This window comes from Dipteris shenzhenensis, chromosome 33 (assembly GCF_047967505.1).
Source record: "Dipteris shenzhenensis isolate YYH24624 ecotype China chromosome 33, Dip_SZ_1.0, whole genome shotgun sequence".
NCBI classification, from domain to species: Eukaryota; Viridiplantae; Streptophyta; class Polypodiopsida; order Gleicheniales; family Dipteridaceae; genus Dipteris; species Dipteris shenzhenensis.
This window is the reverse complement of record NC_141628.1, coordinates 21,563,145-21,579,470: the sequence shown is the minus strand read 5'-3', so window position 1 is coordinate 21,579,470 and position 16,326 is coordinate 21,563,145.

Here is a 16,326-nt window from a genome sequence, read left to right as displayed (position 1 = left end):
TCCCACTGCAACAATACATGGCATGACGCCAGAGGAGAGGTGTACTGGTAGGAAACCAGATATTTCTCATTTGAAAGATTTTGGTTACATTGCCTATGTTCATATGCCGGATGAGTTGAGATACAACTTGGATCCAAAACCTGATAAGTGCATCTTTATTGGTTATTCTCTGTAGCAGAAAGGGTATAGATGCTATAACCCTTCTACTCATAAGTTTATAGTGAGCAGAGATGTTGTTTTTGATGAGATGAGCAGCTGGTATAAACCGGTAAATGTGATTGATGATGTAGATGCACAAAATGGTAATGTTGCATAGAATTTACAGTAGCAATCACAAAATATTAGTGGATCTGTAGTGTCCTCTAGCAGTGGTTCACATACTTCGCCATGGACACGCAGATTGAGATTAGGAGGATCTCCTCAAAGCAATGCAGATAGTGGTATGCAAGTATCACGAAAAGGAAAAGAGAAAGTAGATCAGCCCATGGTTGATGTGAATGCAGGTCACTCTTATGTGGATGGGGAATCCAGTGGCTGCGAACACAGAGCCTTGATGATAAGTTGGGTATTCCTTCTGTTGTTACACCTGGAGTAAGGAAGACAAGGGATGTTTTGAGAGCACTTGGTAGTGAGGCTATTTTGCGCAGGTCTACCAAAGCTAGGTATCCTGTGGATAGGCTAAAATATGATGGATTTATAGCCATTCACTATGCCTATAGGGTCAAAGTGATACATGAACCAGAACCCACTTCTTTTGAGCAAGCCATGGGAAAAGAAAATTGGGAGAAAGCCGTGGATGAGGAAATGGATTCCTTGGAAGCAAATGCTACATGGGAATTGGTGCCTTTGCCTAAAGACAACAATGCAATTGGCTGCAAGTGGGTTTATAATGTGAAGCACAATGCAGATGGTTCTGTGAACAGATACAAGGCAAGATTAGTTGTCAAGGGGTATGCACAGACATATGACATTGATTATGAAGAAACATTTAGTCCAATTGCAAGGATGGCAACCGTAAGAGTAGTCATTGCTATGGCTGCATCAAAGGGATGGTCTTTACATCAGATGGATGTAAATAATGCTTTCTTTCATGGTGATTTGCAAGAAGAGGTCTATATGGAGCAGCCGCCAAGTTATGTTCATGCTGTTCATCCTGAGTTTGTTTGCAAGTTGAAGAACGTCTTGTATGGCTTGAAGCAAGCACCCAGAGCATGGTTTGACAAGATAGGACAGTATCTTGTCACTATTGCCTTTTAGATTTCCAAAGCAGATTTCTCACGTTATGTGAGAAAAACAGAGAAAGGCATTATGCTGCTTGTCATTTATGTTGATGATTTGATCATCACAGGTGATAGTGATGAAGATATCCTTCATGTGAAAATGCTATTGAAGCAGAAGTTTGAGATGAAGGATTTGGGAGAGCTGCGTTACTTCTTGGGCATTGAGGTGATTATAGATCCACAAGTGGGATATGGCTCTTGCAGAGGCAGTATGGATTCGACATGCTGCCCAAATATGGGATGACAGGCTGTAAGCCTATTTCAGTTTCTTTGGAGCAGAATGTGAAGTTGAGCGCAGATTGAGGTGAGCTTCTAGAAGACCCTACTATGTACAGACACATAGTAGGAAGTTTGATTTATATGACTATTACCAGGCCAGATTTGAGCTATGCTCTTTGGTTGGTAAGTCAGTTTATGCAGGCTCCAAGGGAACTGCATTTGGATGCAGCTAGATGCATACTGAGGTATGTGAAGTCCACATTGCAGTATGGACTATTTTATGAGATTGTGGTTCAGATACAATTGCATGGATACACTGATGCTGATTGGGCTGGTAGTATTTCTGATAGACGATCTACAAGTGGATATATGTTCTCTTTTGGGAGTGCTGCAATCACTTGGAGCAACAAGAAGCAGCCTACAGTTGCCTTGTCGAGCACAGAGGCTGAGTACGGGGGTGCAACAATGGCTGCATGTGAGGTAGCTTGGTTGCATGAGGTACTTTATGATATGCATCAGTCTACAGATGGGCCAGTTGTCATTTATTGTGAGAACATGCGTAGTATACACTTGGCAAATGACCCAGTTTATCATGCTAGAACAAAGCACATTGAGGTGCATTATCACTATGTGTGGGAGAAGGTTCTAGTAGCCTTATTGATCTAGTTTATGTCAGCACAAAGGATCAGGTAGCTAACATATTCACGAAGGCATTGGGTGTAGAGAAGTTGTGCAAGTTCAGAGACCTGCTTGGTGTGCAGGAATTGGGATTGAGCTTGAGGGGGAGTGTTGAGATATCGAGCTCCACTCGTGATATGCCAGGATGACCATTGTGCATTTATGTCACCGACTTGTTAGCTGCAGATGCGGTTGGTACACCGCCCATGAATAATAGCTCGATGACAGCTATCTTTATGTACTCTAGTTAGTGGCTCAGTTAGTATGCCACCTTAGTTAGCTGAGTTTGGTTTGAGACCCACATATAGGGTTCACCTATTCTTTTGTACTTAGAGTTCTTTTGCCTTTCACAGCTAAGAAGAGGAAAACTGTTTTCAGCCTCCACCTTTGTGTATATTCCCCCGTTGTGTATGTGAGAAAGCTGCAAGTGAGACTCCTTCGTTCTCTCCCACTCTCTTCACATCAGTTTGCAATTTGGCAGTGCTTCAACTTGCAACAATCTATAAGTGCCGCATGTCGAACATCTCGTACCTGCACTTCTTCTTACAAGTACATTCAATGTCATCCCTAGGCTTGCAATTGGCCGCATGATATTCTCTTTTTGTGTGAATTCGTTCGACATTCAACCAAGTATCAGTACTCCTATCTTGTACTTTAGAAATCATTGATGCACATTTCATCGACAAGGGATTGTAATACTGAGCTATATACTCAAATGCGATTTGATCTATAAGCCATGCCTTTAGGGTTGGCATAGAAATATTAACCATGTCGTTATTGAAATTCTCTTAGTGAGCTATAATATCTTTGACTGTCACTCTTACATCACTTTCACCCAACTCTTGGAAGTTTACAATCGCAAAAGAGCGTACTAGAAACACTATCCCTATTTTAGGTATTTGTGTCTTATCCTCTACCCATAGCAAAACTTTCCTCTCTCTCCATCTCTCGCGTACATCATATCATTTGATCTACAAGTTGTACACATCATACATATGAAGACCCACCTACATCATGATTTAATACTGTACCACGCCCAACAATAGTGCCACTAATACCAACTTCCCCACTGTATTAGCATTGTTGAGCATGTTGCCTTCGAATTGTTCATATTTTGAAATTATTTTATTATATAATTCAATATGGTCTCTCTCTCTCTCTCTATATATATATATATTTTTTGAATTGCACATCGATTGGTCCAAGTGGTTTTTTTCATCCTCCACCAAGGTACGTTTTAAAGTCAAACTTGGCTAAGAAAGCAAATGTAGATTTTAAAACAGACCTTGGCTTTCATAGCCAGGATCGTTTTAAAATTGAGCTTTGCTTTTCATCCTCCACAAAGATTGGTTTCATTGAGTTGGGATTTGAAAAGCCAAGGTCGGTTTTAAAATTGAGCTTGGCTTTTCATCCTTCCCCAAAGTTGGTTTTTACAACTAAACATGAAAAGACAAGCTTTGTCCTAAAATTGAGCTAGGTTAATTATGAAAAAGCTGAGCTTAGCTTTTTATTCTCCACAAAGCTTAGTCTAAAATTGAGCTTGGCTTTTCAAGCTCAATTTTAAAACCGAGCTTGATCGAGGATGAAAAGAAAAGCTTGGTTTTGGAATTGAACTTGTCTTTTTCTCCTCCACCAAGCTTAGTTTTAAAATTACAACTAAGCATGAAAAAGCCAAACTCGATTCTAAAATCGAGCTAAGCTGATCTCAATTCTAATACCTAGCTTGGCTTTTCATGAAAAAATTGAGCATGTCTTTTTATCTTGACAAAGCTTGGTTTTAGAACCGAGATTGACCTTGTGCTTGGATTTTCATGCTCCACCAAGCTTGGTTTAATAACCAAGCTTGGCATTACAATAGAGCATAAAATGCAAATCTCAGTTCAAAAATCGATCTTTGATTAAAATTGAGCTTCATGGAGTATGAAAAGACAAGCTTAAAATTTTCATGAAAAGCCAAGTTCAGTTTTAAAAGAAAGCTTCATGGAGGATGAAAAGACAAGCTCGGTTTTAAACACAAGATTCATGGAGGATGAAAAGACAAGCTCATTTTTTAATGAAAATCTAGGCACATTTTTAGAATAGAGCTTGGCATTTCATGATCGGTTGTAAAGCCAAGTTTGGTTTAAAAGATGATCTTAGTGGAGAATGGTAAGCCAAGCTTGATTTACAACTAAGATGTGCTTTTCAATAAGCTTTAGTTTTCATGGATTTTTATGACAAGAATCTGGGCACTATGCAACTCTTCCTATGCACAATATATATGAATGTAAATAAATAAATTAATTAAAAATATATATATATATATAAATATATAAATATAAGTAAATATATTTATATTTGTATATGTATGCATGTGTGTGTGTGTGTGTGTGTGTGCATGTTAACATCCACAAGGTATAGTCGCAGAATGCAAGGTAATCAGTGATTAGAGGTGATTAGGCTTCATGATTAACTTCAACGGTTGTAGCCATGGAAGGAGTATAGTGCAGGCTGCACGGGGTTTGAGCCGCAAATAACCCAAGCGGTTACAGGCCTCATGGGGTTTGAGCAGTAAATAACCCAAGGGGTTATAGGTTTGAGCCACAAATTGCCACAAATAACTCAAGATCGGCCTCGCCACTCCAAGTTTTGAGCCTATAGGTATTGAGCCTCAAATGGATTAGGACTTGGGGGTGCGAGGCTAACACAAGCGCTATTTGGCGCTCTTACATGGTTAACACAAGTGCTATTTCTGACACACAAGAGTGGAACAGTAGAGTAGAGATGGAAATGACAGCAGGCCCAAGAGCCTTATAAATGTAAAGAAAGAGAGAGTGCTAAAAGGAAAAGGGTTGGCCCTCCCTTCAAAAGGTGACTTGTATAAAAGACCAAATGGTTGACTTTGGTCTTCATTGTTGTATGCACAAGTTTGGAATACAAGCTCCCTCTTCTCTTCAAGAGTGTCTTTGTTGGGTGTTCTCATGTTTCCTTTGTAGTGCCTTTGCGTTTGCCACTCCATTTCCCTTAACTCTCCTCTTCCCTTCTCCTTCTCCCTCCCTTCTCCCTCCCTTCTCCCCTCTCCCCTCTTCTCCCCTCTCCCCCTTCCCTCTTTCTCTAATCGAAACACATTGCAACAATCCAGGAGCCACTTAAGTGACACATGCGGATGACTCGTGCCTTGCATTGCTCTCACAAGGAGTAGTTTGGAATGGAGGCTCCATCAGCATTCCTTCAAGATCCCCATGACACGTGAGTCACCATTGAGTACACATTTGTGGTGCCGCTGTCGGGGAGCTCAAGGTATGCTTTTGCATTGCATTTGCCTTCTTTCATAAACTACCCATTGGAGATGGCTTCAAGCTTAACTTGGAGCTTTGTTAGTGGAGTTCGGGAGAGGGATGAGGAAGGAAGTGTGAGTTGGATGGAAAAGAGAAGGAAAACTGTCATTTTATGTTGAAAAGTATTTTTGAGTATAGGAAGCTTGTTGTTGAGGTTTGTTAGTGTTTTGGAATGATAGGAAGGTAGTTTATCAGCAGATTGCTAATAAGGAGTGTATGGTGTCAAAACTCCCAAAAAACAACCAAGAATGATGAATCACACTGAAAATTGAAATGGTTTTGAGTGTTAACAATCACCTCTATAAGAAATCTCTCATTTTGCACTCAAATGTTGTATTTCTTTCTTGTTTTTTGCATTGAGTAGGTAGACTAGGTAGTTTAGCATCCCCCATCACAAAAAACTTGGAACAAAAACTCCAAAACTGTCAAGAATCATAAAAAATTAGTTGGTGAGATAGCGCATTCCTATCCCCACGGGTCGTCTTAGTCCTATCCTCACGGCTGTTGCCATAGCACTATCCTATCGGTCAAACTTTCATTGATCCATGGCCTTAGCCCTTATCCCCATGACCTAACTTTTGATCGTAGTCTAACCTGCCGCCCTAATTAATGCGTGTCAGAATCAGGTATCCCATCAGACTGACAGTCGTTGACCTGTGGCCTTGAGCTCATGCCCATGATCGTCACCATAGTCATATTCCCACACCTGTCGCCATGTTTGTAACCTGCCGATCAATGCCTTCAGCTCATCCCCACACCCGTTGATCTAGATATCCCGTCGATTGGTGCCTTAAGCTCATCCCTGCGATCGTTGCCATACTATATCCCGTCGATCGGTGCCTTAAGCTCATCCCCACGACTATTGCCATACTGTATCCCGCCGATCGGTGCCTTAAGCCATCCCCGACCATTGCCATATTGCTATCCCCATGACCGTGGCCATACCATTATCTCGCCAACCTTATCATCCCTCTGATTATAGTCTTAGCCCCAACCCCATGACCGTGGGGATACCACGTGCATCCTATCTCATCGACACGTGGCACTACCCATCCCTATGACTGTCGCCATAGTCCTATCCCCACGCCCGTCAGGATATCTTTGGGGTAGTCCTAAAAAAATAAAAATAAATATAGAATAAAAGTTTCAGCTAGAGTGAGCCCTTTTAGAGGTCTTATACATGCACTTGCGATTTGGAAGAATTTTGTCCAAGGAGCTCGTGTTTGAGGATAGTGCTTCGAGCTATGCTCAGCCCACCTTTTGCCCCAGTTGGGGATCGGTCCAAACCAAAAGCTCGGTTCCTAGCTCCCACTCCATAATAGGACCCCGATAGGAGGATCCATCTAGCTCCGACGAGACAGAGAGCTTGAACGAGGAGATGCAAGATCTCGCGGGTCCAAGGGCTTCTGAAGCTCCCTTCACTAGTTTGGCTCCCCTCAACTCTCCTGCTCCCCATCTGTAGCATCTAGGTTGAGAGGTACAATCACCAACGTGTTTGGACATTTAGGCCGAATAGATTCAAAAGATATGGAGAACCCCTTTGCCAGCATGTCTGTGGGAAGGGAAGGTTAGCAACAACCAGCTCCTAAATTGTAGACAGGGACTAAAACCAGCTTTGTGGACCTAGGGCCCACAACTTTTGCAAGGCACCCTCAGTGGGAATGCATGGAGGATTAAGACCCATAGGATGAGGGACTTTGGACAAGATCCTAGCCGAGGAGATGCGAGAGGCTCCCAAGGAGGGGTGTCTTATGAACTCCCAACCTTCTAGGTACCTCCGACCTTCACCAACTATGTGGCACCACAAGCTCCACCCTATCGCTATTGCAATGAACCTCCATGCCAATGCCCCATGACCCACCCCTCTAGGAGTCCAACCATTCCCACCTGCAGCTATTGCTGCAATGAATGGAGGCCTTGGCATGTCCACCCCAATTATGGTACTAGCAACTCAATGGATCCCACCACCAGGGCCATGCTTAAGGCTAGCCCTAAATCCCGTTTGGCCCACAATGGCGCTGCCTCCACCAGTGGCCCAAACGGTGCTATCAGATGAGGCGATGCTCATCCTATGAATGCGCTATGAAGGGGGGCCACACCACCCCCGCCTACACCAGTGTTTCTAGCAAGGTTCACGAATCCCTCAAGGAGTCGACCCATAGCCATCTCCGAGTTGATGACCAAATTCCTTGGGGAAGGAGACCTGGTCTCCCATGTGGAGTAATTTGTGCAGATATGTGAAGCCTCTGGAGCTCCCGGAGATCTAGAAATGGCTAATGTGTTTGGTCTCAGTTTGGATGGCAAGGTAGGCCAATGGCATAGGGTTCTCACCCTAGAAGAAAAAGTCAATTGGGAGACGTTGAGAAAAGCCTTCATCGTAGGGTTCACCCCACGTGGACATAAATGGACCTGGACTAATCAGTTGCATGAGGTAAAGCAAAATGACAAGGAATCCCTTCAAGATTACATAGCTAGAATCAGAAACCTCAATTCCCGTTGCGAACCATATGAGCGGATGATCAACGAATGATTGTTGCCCCGCTTCCTCATCGGATCAGTAGACCCAAAGGTGCATGACCACCTGATGGGTTATAAATCCTACCTCCTTTGAACTATGCAGCAAAGTAGCTATATGTATAAGTGATGAGATGATGGAGAAGGTTACCTCAGATAAAACCCTAACCCCATCAAAAGTATCACCATCGGTCAGGTCTTCCAGTGTGGAGCCGACCAAGAAGGAGATCAATGAGCCAAAGGGCTTGGATATGAGTGAGCTGGCCTTGAATTTGCTGAATCAGGTAGGCCAATAGTGGGAGGTCAGGGACCTCCAAGGAGGCTCAAACCACCCCACTTGTTTCCACGGAGAGACAACATGGAAATATGTAATGGCAATCATCCCTCCAATGAGTGTTCCCACCGGAGGGTAGGGGTAGCCCTCTGCTACACACACTGTCACAGATGGGGGAACCACAATACCTCCCAATGTTGATTTTTGAGGTCCCTACCCCAACCTATGTATCAAGAGAGACCCCCATTAGCCTCGATGGATCCACCTAACCCTATAAATGCACAAGGTGCCCCTTTAGCTAGTACAAGCTAGTACATAGCACAACAGGCTCTGCTACCACCGCCCATACTGGGTCCCCAACCTCCCCCACCTCATATAACTCCCATCAATCAAGTATTGGTAGAGGAACTACCCAATTATCAGGAGGAGACGGATCTGGACCATGTACCCCTTGACTACTACCCTTACGAGGAAGGAAGTGGTACCCTAAGTCAGTACCTCCTGCAAGAGGTCCCAGTGTTCTAGACCGCCCCCTTGATCGCAAGGGCCAGCGACATAAAATCTATTGCTCAAAGGCCCCCAATCCAATGCTATACCTGCCAGGGCCCGCACAGGGCAAGTGAGTGCCCCTACAAGGGTACTTCGATTCCTCTGGTGTCATGCTTCAAGTATCAGTGCTAGAGGGATGCCCCTACAGTGATCTTACGCCAACTGCCCCCCCACGATAGGCCCTACACCCTTGTGTGCAGGGTGCAAAATCGAGCATCTATTCAAAGATTGTCCCTTGAGAAGGCCAGCAACCCCAATCACCCCACCTAAGAGCACCAACCTTAACTTGCTCATTATCAAACAAGGCCAGGTGGCCGCGGTACCCTTGAAGGTCATCACAAGGATGTAGGCCAAAGACATAGGCAAATGCTTTGATTGAAAGGGTAATATGCCTGGGGCAAAAACTCCCTTTAGTAAGAACATCTATCAAAATCTTGAGTATGAGATCAATTTAACAATATGGCATGAGTAATTTTTTTTTGGAATTAACATGGTTGTGTTCTACACTAAAAGAGCTATGTCTTTACACCATGAAATTCGGATAACACATGAAAAAGTTACATGATTTTGAAAGGAGGTTGGTTTTCATATTGTAGTGTATTTTTTGTTTTACCCCCCTCTTGTCCAAAAGACCCCCCCACTTGAGTCTCACATATTATGAAAAATATGTACAAATCTTAAAATCTTGCATATTTTTCAGGGTATATTCCTTATCATTTGTGGGAGGGGGGACTTGAGATTTTCATATTTTTCAAGGTATATTCCTTATCATTTGTTGGAGAGGGGACTTGAGATTTTCATATTTATAATTTTTGTAAGAATTCCATGCATATTTTATATAGACCCTGTCCCCCCATACCCTAAATTTTGGACGAGGGTAGTAACATATTACATATTGAGTTGACTCTCGAGTGTAATATGCCAACTTGCATTGTGACTTATTAACCCCGTCATTGTGAAATTATAAAGAAATCACATCGCCACTAGAGAGATCTTTTTTACCAATCACAATCTTTGTGAGATTTGCACAAAGTCAACAATTGCAAGAAGGTGGACGTGATTGTTGCAAGAAAGTCAACAATTCTTTTTTCTTCATCTTTTTGCCTAACTTGACATGTCTAAACAAGATACCTAACTACATGCTCCTAAAGCACACGTACTCTACCTTATGTTCTAGCTATTTACATAGCTTCAATTAACCCCAATGATCGTGTGAGTGAAAAACCTACCTTCTCTACTTTTTTTAGGGAATCTCCTAGCTTGGTCTTTGACTCTTGTTGTTTTTTTTTGTCCTTGAAGTAAGGTGACTTCATTCTCCATGATTTTTAAAAGAGAAGCCATGGTCCTCATTTATATATTTCTTGTAGATCTTGTTTCTTATACATTTTTTTGAAGCTCAAGAATTTTCAATTAAATACGATAATTTTACAAAGAAAGTACTCTTCTCAAGTAACTCCTTGTAGGTAATTACCAAAATAATATTAACTCATTAACTGTGAGGTGTAGTTTGTTTTCTATAATTTTTCAATTTACAAGAATAGGTAAGGTTGTGTAAAGATATTTTATGCTGGAGTGAAGTTCATATGGGTAGCTTAATTGAGTTATAAATTTTATGGGAATATCGTACAAGCCATAATACAAATAACAATGCCTTATAAGGATTGTTTTTTAACCTTTAGCTTGTTTACCCAATATTGGTGCCTTGCTTTTTGATAATTCACCATTGTAGTAGTACTTTGTGCACAATTTCCATTGTTAATAAAAAATGACCATCCATCTAGTCTTTCGATAGAGATTGGAATTATTTCCTAAACTACTAGGTTTTCCAAAAGTGTAACCTCCCTTGTAGGCCCTTACACTATAAGATAGAACTAACTCACCATCGTTAATCTCTTTATTTGTTACATTGAAATGGGTGTTTATATTTTGAGAGCTTTTATTGCGAGCTTTTTTCCTAAAGAGTCATCCACTCTACTTAAGCGATTGGATTTGGATTTCAATGGAAAAGTCAGATCCCATTGAGAGATATTTGGCAGAGATGCTCACCTGGAAGATGCCCCCAGCCACCTTGTGCATGTGGGATGCCAATTAAGGAGGAAATAGAAATGGGGGCTCTTGCTTGATGTGGGGCACTCTCAAACATGCTCTCATCCTCACATTCATGGAAACATAGGCTCCATCAATTTTGAATCATTGTACATCCTTTAGCCTCAATGCAACCTTTGTCATCTTTTGCTCATGTGGTCTCCTATCCCTTTCACTCCCATCTTTCTCCTCTCTCACTTCTTAAGTCCCCATGATGTCTCTCTATCTCCCCTTAAGGATACATTCCCCCATTATAGAATATCGTCCCTCTTCATGGATAAGTTTGCTATAATTGTAGAGTACGCTCTACATGGATGCAAATGGTCAAGGGAAAGCTTCTTGAATAGAAAAAGCAAGGAGAAATCTTATAATCTAGCATTTTATTCTAGCAATACTTTAAACATAAGGCTTACTTATGCAAAGATATACTCTTTCTCATTTAAAGGAAAAACATTTGAAGACGAGTCTAAATTTCTAATGCAAACCTTATATAGACATTTCAAAACATAAGGCTTACTTTTGTGAAACTATACTCGTTCTCATTTAAAGCATAAATATGTTAAAATGAGTCTAACTGTCTAATTCAAACCTTGTATAAATATTTCAAAATAAAAGGCTTACTTTTGTGAAACTATACTTTTTCTCATTTAAAGCATAAACATGTTAACATGAGTCTAACTGCCTAATTCAAACCTTGTATAGACATTTCAAAATGTAAGGCTTACTTTATTGTTGTGGGTCTCAATATTAGACATTTAGACTCATTTTGACATGTTTATGCTTTAAATGAAAAAGATTAAATAACCAAACAAAACTATAAAGCTGCAAGATTTATGAGCATACAACTCATCCTTTGCCAGGTGTCTCTTCCCAATGGGGTAGTCGAGCCACCATGGACACTTGTCCTTCTCCCATTTAGACAGTCTCCTCTTCTGCAAAGATTCTGGATACATGCCGTTCTCATCTTGTGCATGAACCCACCCTCTACTGGTTGGTGTGAGCTCATCAATTGCACTAGAGTGTAGCAATGTCATAAGCTACCCTGAGAATCAAGAAAATAAGATCTTTAAAAACTAAAATAGTAGAAGTTGTAAGGATAAGATTTTACCACTAAAATAAAGCTCTAGATACAGACAAAAACAATAATATTGTACCTGTACACAAGCTTGTGAGACGTATGTGTTATCTCAAGTTGTTTGTCACTTTCAAGGGAGCTCTTCATGTCCTTCTAAAGAGCAAGAAATGCATCATGGATGTGAGTGCACCTCTACTCTCTAAAGTAAGTATCAAATCCAAATGGAAGTTCTCCGTCCATCTCATCCTCTAACCCTTTCAAAATGATCTTCCCCTCTTCTAGCAAGAAGCCCCAATAGGCTTCTTTCCTCATGTATGTACGAAAATTACCCACATTCTCAAAGTTGGATGCAACCACACTCTTTGCCTTGCACTTGCAAAGCATTTGCAATATGTCTTTCTTCGTAAAGGAAGAAGAAACATGTTATTTAAACCCACTTGAACAAAACATGAAATGGAAATGGTGTAAGTAGCTATAATCTATGCTTACCATTCTGCTGTGATCTTTGTTGATGTAAAGCTTGTCCTTTGTAATGGCAACCATGCCTTTGGTGTCCCAATTGTAATTGAATAGAACTTGGAAAAATCCATCACCATTGGTTGGATTTGCTATGGCTAGATACTTGTACTCTCCTTCTTTAAAAAGATGCTCCACACTTTATAAAGATCTGAAAAGGTCTCCTGTGCATTTTCTCACTGCTACAGTGAACTCATCATATGACAAGAAAACGAAGACATATTAGAGAGCAATGAACCATGAGACTCAAAATATTGAAGAAGAATTTAAGACACTCGACTACCTTCCAAAGAAGTTGTGCAAGCACTCTTGTTGGAGCACTGACCAAGGCCGGTGGTGTTGGTTCTTCACCTCAAGAGCCATCTCTATCTCAACCCATCACCTATCCTCGGGGGATAGGAGTTCCAACAAGGATGCCTTGTTGGCCATTTCAAACTTCTGGAATAAAAAAATCTCATGGCTAAAGGAAGGGGCCACATGAGTCCTTGCCAGGCCTCATGCAACAAAGAAAACACGATATCACCACACAAAGAAAGTTGGAATGTGTCCAAAGCAAAGTAGCAAGTTTGATGCTACATTTACCAACTTGTTACATTCAATGCAAGGAGAAGTTCTCCTTCTTTATGCCTATCAATCTCCAAGAATTGACACTTGACCCACACATGGCAAGATAAAGAATGGGAATAGGCTACATGCACATACAAAACAATCACTTTCTCCTGATTCTCTTTCTTAAAATATAGCTAATACATTAGCAAACAAAATTTAAACAATAAAGTACCCACGCTCATGTATTCTTGCAAGCCAAGCTTTTAGGTAGTGGTTTCCATCTCACACCAAATAAAGCATCCCTTTCAAATCTACCCACTCATCGTTAAGCTCTCTTTTAAACTCTTCATTCAAATGCCTCCACACAGGAATCCACTCTTGTAAGTCCATATTTGTGACTACAAGAGGTCCTTCCCTTGGCCTGTTAGTGGAAACAAGAAAAGGAGCACTAAATATCACATACCGATCTGAGTCAAAAGAAAATACCAAAGATTTCACCTCATACGTTGTTGTCCAGATCGCCTCATTTGGCACCAAATGGCATAGAGGAATCAAAGGAGGATACGTCATCTGCTTAACATAGAATCCGTCAAGCACATCCTACAAGAGACCCAATGGAATTTCTTTCCTAAGACCTGCAGATGACTCTTGTCATATTTATCTTTCTTCCCTGACTTTGTAACCTCTCCTTCATGCTCATTGTCTTCTCCACCCTCATGTTCACTATTATCCTTCATGTGCATGTCCTGCACCCCACCATCTTCATGTAAAGATGCATGTGGTTGTAAGGAAGTGATAGTGGCATCATCCTCCAATCCAAAGCTTTGGCTTTGCCTTTGGCATGGCAATTTTAGAATGCATTCCACTGTAGCAAATGAATGACCGGTGCAATCTCAATGCTTCCCACTTTATTTTTTCTCTTTTGTGGTGTACATTGGATATTCCTAGAGCTAGCCTCCTGATCTCTCCATACCTCAATTTATAAGTAGATTGCACTACAACCTCCAAACAACACATGCATGCTTCAATTAAGACACCTGTAAATTCTTAGAGCAAAGAGAGATAGCAAGGTGAGGCTAGTTATTATACCTAGACTTGGCTCCATCCCAAGCTATAAATAGAAGATATTGCAATGCCTTCCAAGCTATATGGAAAAACATCAATGAGTTTAGTTTTAAATTGAAAAATTCTAAAATATAGATAGGGACAACATGCTGAAAAGTTTCCTTTTCGGATCAGGCATTACACAGAGTACAAAGAATTTATAGTTTTCACATATGGGATATGTATGTATATGCAAACCATTATTTAAAAGCCAATGATAAGCATTGCAATGGGTTCAGAATGCCTTTGCTTCACAAGGGCAAGGGATTTCGTTTCTTGTACTTCTATTTACAAACTCCCACCACCAAGAGGGCATTGAGCATTCGATACAAAATAGGCAGGGCTCATGGAAATCCTACAACACCAAATCCATCTAGAATCGTCATCTCATGGGCATGGGCATATGAAACACGTCAAAAGGTGGGCATGGGCAAGGAGAAGAAGAACATATGAGCAGCAAAAACATGACCATACATCATTATCAACATGTGGGAAAATAGAAGGAGCACATGGCCGTAAAGCATCATCACCATTTAAATAGGCATGGATAAGAGACCTTTGTTCAGAAAAGGGCATGGGCATATGGAACACAACAACATCCTACATTGCTAATGGGCATATGGGCTACCTATATTGTCTGGTTAGTAAAATGACTCGATGCAGAAGGTCATGATAGGACCATACTTCCACAAGAAATAAATGTCCAATTAGAGGCCATCTTGGGGGGCTTGGAGGCACTGAGAAGGATGTTACAAAAGAAATACTTATGTAGCCACAGGTAGCGTGGATTGAAGGGACAAGATAAATGAGTGACAATCCATTATTGTGAAGCTGATCCATGTGTACCAGTGCCGCGACAACAACAAAATGGAGGTCTCGGAGCTTGATGAGGGCCCATGCCACCGTGGCGAGCTCAAGGACCTCCATACTTTTGGATGAAATCCCAAGTTCAAGCACAAGAGAGCCAATATGGAGACTGCACCGAGAAGAGAGAATTTCTTCGGAGCGAAGAAAGTGTTTCAAGTTTTTGGGAGTGTTTCAAGTGAGGGTGCCATGATTGATCCACTGCAATCACAAAGGCATAAGCACAACGAGGCTGTTGGGGCAAATGCTCTGCGGCATCGCTTGGAATCTGTACCCTGATAAATTTAATGCTTTAGAGAGTCCTACACAAAAATGACCAGATTTTTGTGAGCACTCACACGGTAAAGGTAGGAATTTCCATCTTACTCCAAGTAGATTGATATTCAGAAAGCACTGATGACACTGGCAAAGCAACTCAGAAATGCCTTTATAGCTGGATGAAAAGTCACGTTTTCAACTAGATTGAGAAGAACCACAATCCGATACTATACTCAAAACACCATATACTGGAAAAACACCGAGAAATACCATATACCGATAGCCACCAATAACTGTAGAAAATACAAAGATCACTGAAATGTATAGAGATCACAACCTCCAAGCAACCATGAGCTCGTAGATAGAACCCCTTGTGACTTGGATTCCGAGGCTTGGATGGAACCTTGGACCCTCACATCAACTCCTTCTCCCTCACTACTTAGAAACATTTGAGATCATCCGTAATGCTTGCCTCACCAACAAATCCACTTCCCTTGCATACTTATGTATTGATACTACCGCCAATGTCCTCCATTTCTTTGCCAAATCCTTGCACGACTTATCAACAGATCAAAAGTGTCAAACTTTTCCTAGTTAAACAATAGTCATGCAATGCTCCCTAGTGCTAGCAATAGTGCTATTACCCATGTCTATGTTGTCTCTTTTCCTACTGCTCACGAGTATGCGGCCAATCACAACAGTGAGCCTTCTAGACTCACTCATGACTTCTCATAGGGGCTTGGCTATCTTCTGCCAGCAACCATTACCTTTGAGATTTGCCACAATGAGTCCTTGCAGCCCGCAAGAGAAGCTGTCGTAGCCAGTACTTCAACATTTCTTGTAATCACAAGCAAGGCCGCCTTGGTAAGTCATCTGGCAACCCTTGTAAGGGCTTCCCACAGGAAACCTTTTTCACAATCAATGTACAACTGCTCATGACCACTATCTTTGCTGTAGATTCTCGGCTCCCTGTCTCTACACAATCAACCACCTCTACCAGCTCTTAACCATGTCACGGCACTCCTACAAATTGGAGCAAGCTAT